Raw genomic sequence first — 10,723 nt, forward strand, 5'->3', positions numbered from 1 at the left:
CCCTCCGGGCCCCACTTCCAACTTCTTTAACGACTTTGACCCCTTCCTCACATTCCTTCTCTCCTTCTCCATGCCCACTCTGATCCTTGGAGACTTCAATATCCACATGGATATCCCTAACGACTCCTCTGCCGCCCGCCTTCTATCTCTCCTTGACGCTGCCAACCTCTTCCTCCACCCCACCTCACCCACTCACCAACTTGGTCATACCCTCGACCTCATCATCTCCTACCGCTGCACTGTGTCCACCCTCACCAACTCTGTGATCCCTCTCTCTGATCATAATCTTCTCACCTGCCTCCTCACTCACACTCCTTTCCCCTGTAAATCCGTATTACTCCCTCACAGAGATCTCCACTCTCTGGACCCCACCCATCTTTCGGAACGCCTCACACCCCACCTCGCCGCCCTCTCCTCTCTACCCAGTCTTGATGATCAGATTACTGCTCTCAACTCTACCCTTTCTACTCAGCTAGACTCGCTCGCTCCCCTTTCCCTTCGCCGCTCTCGCACCACTAACCCACAGCCCTGGATCACTGCCACTGTCCGCCTCCTTCGCTCTTATGCTCGAGCTGCCGAACGCTGCTGGCGAAAGTCTAAACACCATGCCAACCTCGTTCACTTCAAGTTTATCCTTTCCTGCCTTAACTCAGCCCTCTCTTCTGCCAGACAAAACTATTTCTCCTCCCTTATTGACACCCATGCCCATCACCCCCGCCAGCTCTTCCGTACATTCAACTCCCTTCTCAGGCCCCCGGTTCCTCCCCCTCCTCCTTCCCTCACCCCCAACGATCTGGCCTCCTACTTCATTAACAAAATTAAATCCATCAGGTCCGACCTCCCCAAAGTCTCTTCCCCCCTTTCTCCAACCCCCCGGCTCTCAACATTCTCTGCTACTCTCCCATCCTTCCCAGTGGTATCCTCAGAGGAACTCTCCTCCCTCCTCTCAAGTGCTACTCCGGCCACCTGTGCTTCTGACCCCATTCCCTCTCATCTTATGAAATCTCTCGCTCCATCCCTTCTCCCCTCCTTAACTTCCATCTTCAACCGCTCACTCTCCACTGGTTCCTTCCCCTCTGCCTTCAAACATGCCCATGTCTCTCCCATCCTAAAAAAAACCCTCTCTTGACCCCACCTCACCTTCTAGTTATCGTCCCATATCCCTCCTACCATTCCTTTCCAAACTCCTTGAACGAGTTGTCTACACGCGCTGCCTAGAATTCCTCAACAACAACTCTCTCCTCGACCCCCTCCAGTCTGGCTTCCGTCCCCTTCATTCCACGGAAACTGCGCTCTCAAAGGTCACCAATGACCTCCTGCTTGCCAAATCCAACGGCTCATACTCTGTCCTAATCCTCCTCGACCTCTCAGCTGCCTTTGACACTGTGGACCACCCCCCTTCTCCTCAACACGTTATCTGACCTTGGCTTCACAGACTCCGTCCTCTCCTGGTTCTCCTCTTATCTCTCCGGTCGTTCTTTCTCAGTCTCTTTTGCAGGCTCCTCCTCCCCCTCCCATCCTCTTACTGTGGGAGTTCCCCAAGGTTCAGTGCTTGGTCCCCTTCTGTTCTCAATCTACACTCACTCCCTTGGTGACCTCATTCGCTCCCACGGCTTCAACTATCACCTCTACGCTGATGACACCCAGATCTACATCTCTGCCCCTGCTCTCTCCCCCCTCCCTCCAGGCTCGCATCTCCTCCTGCCTTCAGGACATCTCCATCTGGATGTCCGCCCGCCACCTAAAGCTCAACATGTCGAAGACTGAGCTCCTTGTCTTCCCTCCCAAACCTTGTCCTCTCCCTGACTTTCCAATCTCTGTTGACGGCACTACCATCCTTCCCGTCTCACAAGCCCGCAACCTTGGTGTCATCCTCGACTCCGCTCTCTCATTCACCCCCTCACATCCAAGCCGTCACCATAACCTGCCGGTCTCAGCTCCGCAACATTGCCAAGATCCGCCCTTTCCTCTCCATCCAAACCGCTACCCCTGCTAATTCAAGCTCTCATCCTATCCCGTCTGGACTACTGCACTAGCCTTCTCTCTGATCTCCCATCCTCATGTCTCTCTCCACTTCAATCCATACTTCATGCTGCTGCCCGGATTATCTTTGTCCAGAAACGCTCTGGACATATCACTCCCCTCCTCAAAAACCTCCAATGGCTACCGATCAATCTGCGCATCAGGCAGAAACTCCTCACCCTGGGCTTCAAGGCTCTCCATCACCTCGCCCCCTCCTACCTCACCTCCCTTCTCTCCTTCTACTGCCCAGCCCGCACCCTCCGCTCCTCCACCACTAATCTCCTCACTGTACCTCGCTCTCGCCTGTCCCGCCATCGACCCCCGGCCCACGTCATCCCCCGGGCCTGGAATGCCCTCCCTCTGCCCATCCGCCAAGCTAGCTCTCTTCCTCCCTTCAAGGCCCTGCTGAGAGCTCACCTCCTCCAGGAGGCCTTCCCAGATTGAGCCCCTTCTTTCCTCTCCCCCTCGTCCCCCTCTCCATCCCCCCGCCTTACCGCCTTCCCCTCCCCACAGCACCTGTATATATGTATATATGGTTGTACATATTTATTACTCTGTTTATTTATTTATTTATTTATTTATTTTACTTGTACATTTCTATCCTACTTATTTTATTTTGTTGGTATGTTTGGTTCTGTTCTCTGTCTCCCCCTTTTAGACTGTGAGCCCACTATCGGGTAGGGACTGTCTCTATGTGATGCCAATTTGTACTTCCCAAGCGCTTAGTACAGTGCTCTGCACATAGTAAGCGCTCAATAAATACGATTGATTGATTGATTGATTGATTGATTTAGGTATATTAGCATCTCTCTGCCCGTCTAGGCTGTGGGCTCACTGAGGGCAGGGATTGTTTTCTGTTCATTGTTATGAACCGTGTTTTGCGTACAGTAAGCTCTCAATCAACACGATTGAATGAATGAAGGAAGGAATAAAGGAATGAACTCTCGGGGCCTCAGTTACCTCATCTGTTAAATAATAATAATGACATTTATTAAGAGCTTACTATGTGCAAAGCACTGTTCTAAGCACTGGGGAGTTTACAAGGTGATCAGGTTGTCCCATGGGGGGCTCACAGTCTTAATCCCCATTTTACAGATGAGGGAACTGAGGCCCAGAGAAGTGAAGTGACTTGCGCAAAGTCACACAGCTGACAATTGGCAGAGCCGGGATTTGAACCCATGAACTCTGACTCCAAAGCCCATGCTCTTTCCAGTGAGCCACGCTGCTTCTCAGAAATGGAAGATGAAGATGGAATGGAAGATGGAAGATGAAGACTGAGAGTCCCATGTGAGACAGGAGGGTGCCCAACCAAATTAGCTTAAATCTGCCACAGCGCTGGGGGCAGTACCTGGCACATAGTAAGCACGTATGAAGAAATACCAGTAGAAGAAAAAACAAAGATACCAATCAAAAAGCAGGTGCGGGGACAGAGTTTGAATGCGAAGAGAAGTGCTCTGCACACAATAAGCGCTCAATAAATACGAATGAATGAATGAATGAATGAGTATTATTTTAGACATGCGTAGTTGGAGGTGTCGGAGGGTTGTAGTATACATGTCCCTGGCTCAGGAAACTGGACAATATAGACCGGAGGAGGGACATAAATAGATTTTCCAGTAGAAGGACGTCATGGAGGATGTCGAAGTACAAAAGGACTGAAGCATCGGTTGAGCACCGATGGAATATTCCAGAGTTGTCACAAGAGGGCAGCTGCCCTGAATCGGCACCTCAGGATTCCAAAAACCCGTCGTCTTGAAACAACCTCGAAAAACCCTCGAGAAGCAGTGAAACGTGTTGGAAAGGGTGCAGGACTGGGATGTGGCAGACCTGGGAACAAGTCCCAGTTGTGACATTTTTATGCTGTGTGACCTTGGCCAAGGCACTTAGGAATTTGTGTGCCTCAGCTGCCACACCTGTAAACCTGGGGATGAACCACGTGATCAACTTCTTACACTGGATCTGGGGATGAACCACGTGATCAACTTCTTCCACTGGCTGCGGGCCCTGATGTGGGATGCAGGCTGCCTCTGTTCTGGTAGTACGGTCTCCACACCCGTGATTGGCCAAGAGTAATCACTGAACCAACAGCACTGCGAGAAGGCGGAGGCGACATTGGCCATCCCAGGCACCCACCCAAACAATCAGGCCCTGTCGCGGTGGGAGTAAACGTGGCGTGGCGAATCGGGGCACAGAGACCTTTGGGAGCTGTAGTCTGATACTCGCTCTTGACTAGCGTTCACCTCCGCCTACCGAACTATTACTCCCATCGTGCCCCGCGGCGGGACCCGATGCCATCGGCCAGAGCGCGGAAGGCGTGGGCAGCCTTTGTTTATATCGTTTTCTGATTGAGATTGTTAAGAATTATAGTATTTTTAAGTATTTGCTGTGGGGTGTAGCGCAGAGACAGAGCTCCCAATCTGTCAAATAGGGCTCCTTTCATCCCATTCGCTCTCGGATCAGTTTACCACACAACCAATCAGTGAAGACACTGAGCAGCCCCATGTTCCTCACTCTCGGCTTCAAGGCTCTCCATCATCTCGCCTCCTCCTACCTCACCTCCCTTCTCTCCTTCTATAGCCCAGGCTGCACCCTCTGCTCCACTGCCGCTAACCTCCTCACTGTGCCTCGTTCCCGCCTGTCCCACTGTCGACCCCTGGCTCACGTCCTTCCCCTGGCCTGGAATGCCCTCCCTCCGCACATCCGCCAAGCTAGTTCTCTTTCTCCCATCAAAGCCCTACCGAGAACTCACCTCCTCCAGTAGGCCTCTCCAGACTGAGTCCCCGTTTATCTCTCCTCCTCCCCATCCTTCCGCCCTACCTCCTTCCCCTCCCCACAGCACTTGCATATATTTGTACAAATTTATTCCTCTATTTATTTTACTTGTTCGTATTTACTATTCTATTTATTTTCTTAATGATATGCATATAGCCATAATTCTATTTGTTCTGATGATTTTGACACCTGTCTACATTTTTTGTTGTTGTCTGTTTCCCCCTTCTAAGATGTGAGCCCGTTGTTGGGTAGAGACCGTCTCTATATGTTGCCGACTTGTACTTCCCAAGCGCTTAGTACAGTGCTCTGCGCCCAGTAAGCGCTCAATAAACATGACTGAATGAATGAATGAATATCCCGAATGCTGGTCCCTTAAATCGAGAAGGATTTTTACACATCCTTTCATTGGCATGAGCCCGCTCCCCACTGATCCAGGCGGCTGCTCTTGACCCTCCTCAAGGATCTCCCATGGGAGCGAACCCTCTTTAGTACGCCGCGCTCTCCATCAAATCCCCAGCCCAGGCACCGACCCAGCCAAATAAACCCTGTGTTCTGTGGAACCTCGAGGCCCAAAGACTTCTGGGAGTCATATTCAGATGCTCGCTGTGTACAGCGTTCGTCTCTGCCTACGGACCTATCAGTCTCGCGTGCCCCGTGGCAGGCCGCGAGGCCTATGAAGGGCTCGCAAAAGGCATGGGATGCCAATATTCATCCCAGCAAAGAGCGGCATTTCACGGCGCCTCGGCCGCGCTGAGCCCCTTCCCGCAATCCCCAGCCCCCCAGCACTTCCGTCTTTAGCCACAGTGAATTGATTCCCATTGGTGTCTGTTTCCCGCTGGAGACTGAAAGCTCGCCGTGGCCAGGGAATATGTCTGTTATATTGTTGTGTTGTACTCCCCCAAGAGCTGAGTACAGTGCTCTACACACAGAATGTACTCAATCAACACCCTTGATTGATTGATTGATTGATTGAGATGATCACAACCCCCAAGATTTAGGCTTGTGAGACTGGAAGAAGAGTGGTGCGGCCCAAAGTGATGGGAAAGGAAAACAGCTCGATCTAGTAGAAGGAGCTTTAATACTGACTCTCGACTACTTGACCCATTTACTAATTTATCCATTGTTTCTTTCCTTCTTTATTTCTGTACATTTACTTCTGACTCCCTCCCACTGTAGACTGTGAGCTCACTATTGGCAAGAAATGTGTCTGTTTATTGTTTTAGCGTACTCTCCCAAGCTCTGAGGACAGTGCTTTGCGTACAGTAAGCACTCTATCATCAAGATTGGATGAATGAATGAAGGACAAAATAAATGAATGATTTCTCGGGGCCTCAGTTATCTTATCTGTTAAAAGGAAGATGAATACTCTGAGTCCCATGTGGGAAAGTAATTTCTTCAGCCATATTAGCTTGAATCTACCCCAACGCTTAGTAGAGTATCTGGTACATTGCAAGCGCTTATGAAGAGATAACAGTAAAAGAAAAAATAAAGAAATAAAAAGGAAAGTGTCGGGCCAGGGTTTGAATGGAAAGAGAAGGAGTTCTGTTTAGAACATGGGTAGTCAGAAATGTTGGTAGGACGCAGTGCACATGTTCCCTTCCCAAAGGAATTGGATAATGCAAATGGGAGGAGTACTGATGCATCAGTTGATTGCTGATGTAAAACTACAGAGATGGCACAAGGGGGAAGCTGCCCTGATTACTCTTTCCACGACCCGCTCCTCAGTCCCAAGGCTCTGCCGCAGTCCAAATAAACCCGCACAAACCTAGAGAAGCAGCGGGGGAAGTGAGTGAATATTGCTCGGGCTGGGAGGTAGTATACATGGGTCCTAGTCACGGCTCTGCCACGTTTGTGCTGTGTGACCTTGGACAAAGCACTTTGGAATCTGTGTGCCTCAGTTGTCACACCTGTAAAACTGTAGATAAACTACCTGTGCTCCCTCTTCGTCCGATGTGGAATGCAGGCTGCCTCTGCTCTGTACCCTCCCTTACACCCGCGATTGACCAACAGTAATTACTAAACTAACAGAGAAGCAGTGTGGCTCAGTGGAAAGAGCATGGGCTTTGGAGTTCGAGGTCAGGGGTTCAAATCCCGGCTTTGCCAATTGCCAGCCGTGTGACTTTGGGCAAGTCACTTCACTTCTCTGGGCCTCAGTTCCCTCATCTGTGAAATGGGAATGAAGGCTGTGAGCCCCCTGTGGCACAACCTGATCACCTTGTAACCTCCCCAGCGCTTAGAACAGTGCTTTGCACACAGTAAGCGCTGAATAAATGCTATTATCATCATTATTATTACCATCACAAAACTGTGGGGATGATGGAGTCCAACCCAGGCACCCACCCAACCAATTAGGCCGTGTTGCAAAGGGATTCTGGCGGCTCGGGGCACAAAGCCTTCTCGGAGTTGTAGTATGACGCTCTGTCTTGATGGCCTTCACCTCCGCCTACCTAACTACCACTCCTGCGGTGCCCCACGGCGGGGCATCGTGGCCCTTGGCAAGAGCACAGGCAGAAGGCTCTGGCGGTGGCTGTTCAGGCCTTTTTCTGATTATTAATGATAGTATTTGTGGTGAGCCCACAATCTGCCTTATTAATGACTGTTTGTTATCCCGCAAACAGCAAGAAGAGACTTTGCAAAGGCACTGATGCATTCTATCTGAGGCAGATTATTACTAGCCTGTGGAGACATGGAGATAGGTGGGACTTTCTCTCCCTGTAACGGGACAGTTCTTCCTAGTAACGGACCTGTACCAATCAATGACTGCCACGTAGATTAACAGGTGCCATGCCTAAGGCAGATAAAAGGCAGTTGCTTTGAGCCACGCAAGGAGCACCAGGGACAGAAGCAAGAAGGAATCACACTGAGAACAACAGAAGCAGCATAAGAGCAGCAGACAACAGCAGCAGAAGGCAGCAGCGCTTGGAAGCAGAAAGAAGAAACATTAGCAGAAGGGTCTCCTTTGACCACAGACTGATATTGGAACCTTAGGTAGTGGAGTGAGTGAGTGTATGTATGTGTCACGCCCTTGCAGGTTGGTAAAACTAAGTAAAAAAACCTTTTCACTGTAACCTTGGTGAGTAGAGGTGTGGTTTGAATTCTATTACATGTAACCGAGGCTCCCCCGGTCCATCTTACAGTGGAAAGCAGACTTACTCGATTTTGTTTTCAGTCTCTTTCTTGCATTAATCTACCTCATTTTCCTAAATCATGATTCAGGAAAATCACCCTTCTCTTGTGGTCAATTTCAACCATACCCTGTCGTCAATTAAGAAAACTGGAGCTATATTTCATTGTATTATGTTGTATTTTGTCGGTGTGAAGGAACACCATGCCCACCACCGACTATAAATAGATACCTCTCCCGCCTTTCGGTGATGAGATTGAGCCTGCTTTTAGGGCAATAGCCTGTGTCTGTCCTCACCCATACAAATCAGCATTAAATATTGCAATAAAAAAATCCCTCGTGCTGTGTTGCTGCGATTTGAATTTTTTTGACCTCGACATTTGGGGGCTTGTCCGGGATCCACGGACCCTCCACAGCACACACCTAGGTTGGGGGAGACTTTTCAAATGCCTTGGCTGGGGACCTCCCCGGCCCTCCAGAACCCTGGCTGTGGATCTCCCTGGCCACCATAGATCCCATTCAGTCCAGCACAACAAGTAAAGGGGGAACAAATTTTTTCTTGGGGGCGGACCACACATGAATTTAATTTGGACGCCATAAGAACCGATAAGGGGGCTGATCCCTCAAAAGCAGAGTAAGGTACCTAGAGAAGTGGTAGAATATACTGGGCCACTTGCACTCACCCAGATGAACTCCCCCCCGCCTTACCTCCTTCCCCTCCCCACAGCACCTGTATATATGTTTGTACATATTTGTTACTGTATTTTACTTGTATATATTTGCTATTCTATTTATTTTATTTTGTTAATATGTTTGTTTTGTTGTCTGTCTCCCCCTTCTAGACTGTGAGCTCGCTGTTGGGTAGGGACCGTCTCTATATGTTGTCAATTTTTACTTCCCAAGCGCTTGGGAACTGATCCATCAGTTCATCAGTTCATCAGTCCATCAGTTCCCAAGTGCTCTGCACACAGTAAGCGCTCAATAAATACGATTGAATGAATTAATGAATGAATAAACGTGAGTGTGAAAGATAGCTGGGCAAGTATGTGATTGGAAATGGCAGAATATATTGGCCCGCTTACCCTGATCCCATTTCATTATGTAAATATGAAAGTTGCCCCAAGGGTCTGGATATAAATCACCACACCAGATATAAGACTATTATCAGTGAACCCGTCTGCGAGCTATGGTCGTGACCAGCGAGACCTCTAATGCAAGTGGGCCACTATGAACCCCGTGGCCCCAGCGATTGTGTGGGGATGTCGGAAGACCGAGTGGAAAGCTTTCATCTGGCTTGCCTGGAGAAAAACTCCCTGCCGCGTCCCCTACGATAAGCCACTAAAATTCCTTGATAACCCTTTTTTCCTTTTCCCTTTTTAACCACTTCTGGTCCTTTGTGTATATAGTGTGTGGGGTGTGTGTGTGTGTGTGTGTGTGTGTGTGTGTGTGTGTGTGTGTGTGTGTGTGTGTGTGTGATGGGGGCGAGAATCTCTGCAGAGATGTCCCTAAAGGCTTACCAATTCAGTTTATGTATACCCATTACGGGTCTAAATGGCATAACTAACTATGTAGATACTTGGTTCTGTTATACCAGGGTTTCTGGAGGAAGAATTCTTTGTCGTCGGGAAATAGTGCACTTCTGTGCACTTAGTGCATTTCATTCGCGAGGAAGTCGAGTGGTGCAGCCTCAATGAGACATCTTCTTCAGTTGGTATGAGGAAGCGTCGAAATGAAATTAAAATTATGTTTTGAGAGGCCTCAAAGATTCGAATTCAAAACTTAAAGATAAATTAAAGGTAGTTAAAGAAAATGGATTTTGACTGTCTTATCTTCCCCTGACGGTTGGCCCTCCCCAACCGCTCCCCTTAATCCTCAACACTCAAGTCCGAATACACTGAGGACCGCGCGGCCCCTGCTGCTCCTGGTAGGATCCCTCACTTCCGGACGCCGCCATAGGAGCCCGGGATCCCGATCCTGAGAGGCCCGTCCACCATCCGCCCGCGCGGCCCCTGCTGCTCCCGGTAGGACCCTTCTCCGGACACCTCCACAAGGGCCAGGGATCCTCCCTCCGTCCCCGGGCAGCTTGCTATTGGGCGCCAATGCCCCGATGCCGAGCTCCTGGCCCTCCCGATCCCGGACATCTGCTTGCTCGCCCGAGGAAACCGAGGCCTCTGCGTTGGGCTCCCTCCTCAGGCATCAGGCAGCATCACTATACTCACACTTCGAAGCTATCTCCACTCTGTCCAGGTAGTCAAGTGGAATCGTGGTACACTGTGTTCCCCTGCTTCCATTCCTCCCCAACTCCATAAGCGACCTTCTTTGAGGAGCCTCCTCACTCCCTCCTTCCCGGAAGGGACATGATTGATTCCCCCCGCTCCCCTCCCCGAGGAAAAAATCCCTTGTTATCACCGAGTTACTTTAACAACTCCATTCGCACCTAGTCAGCCCACCCATGCTATTTCGCTGTTTACTCCTCTTCCGTCGACCCCCGGCCCACGTCATCCCCCTGGCCTGGAATGCCCTCCCTCCCCACATCCGCCAAGCTAGCTCTCTTCCTCCCTTCAAGGCCCTACTGAGAGCTCACCTCCTCCAGGAGGCCTTCCGAGACTGAACCCGCTCTGTCCTCTCCCCCTCGTCCCGCTCTCCATCCCCACCGTTTTACCTCCTTCCCTTCCTGACAGAACCTATATATATGTATTTATGTTTGTACATATTTATTACTCTATTTATTTATTTATTTTACTTGTACATATCTATTCTATTTATTTTATTTTGTTAATATGTTTGGTTTGTTCTCTGTCTCCC

The sequence above is a fragment of the Tachyglossus aculeatus genome, unplaced genomic scaffold (genome assembly GCF_015852505.1).
Source record: "Tachyglossus aculeatus isolate mTacAcu1 unplaced genomic scaffold, mTacAcu1.pri scaffold_88_arrow_ctg1, whole genome shotgun sequence".
Taxonomy (NCBI): domain Eukaryota; kingdom Metazoa; phylum Chordata; class Mammalia; order Monotremata; family Tachyglossidae; genus Tachyglossus; species Tachyglossus aculeatus.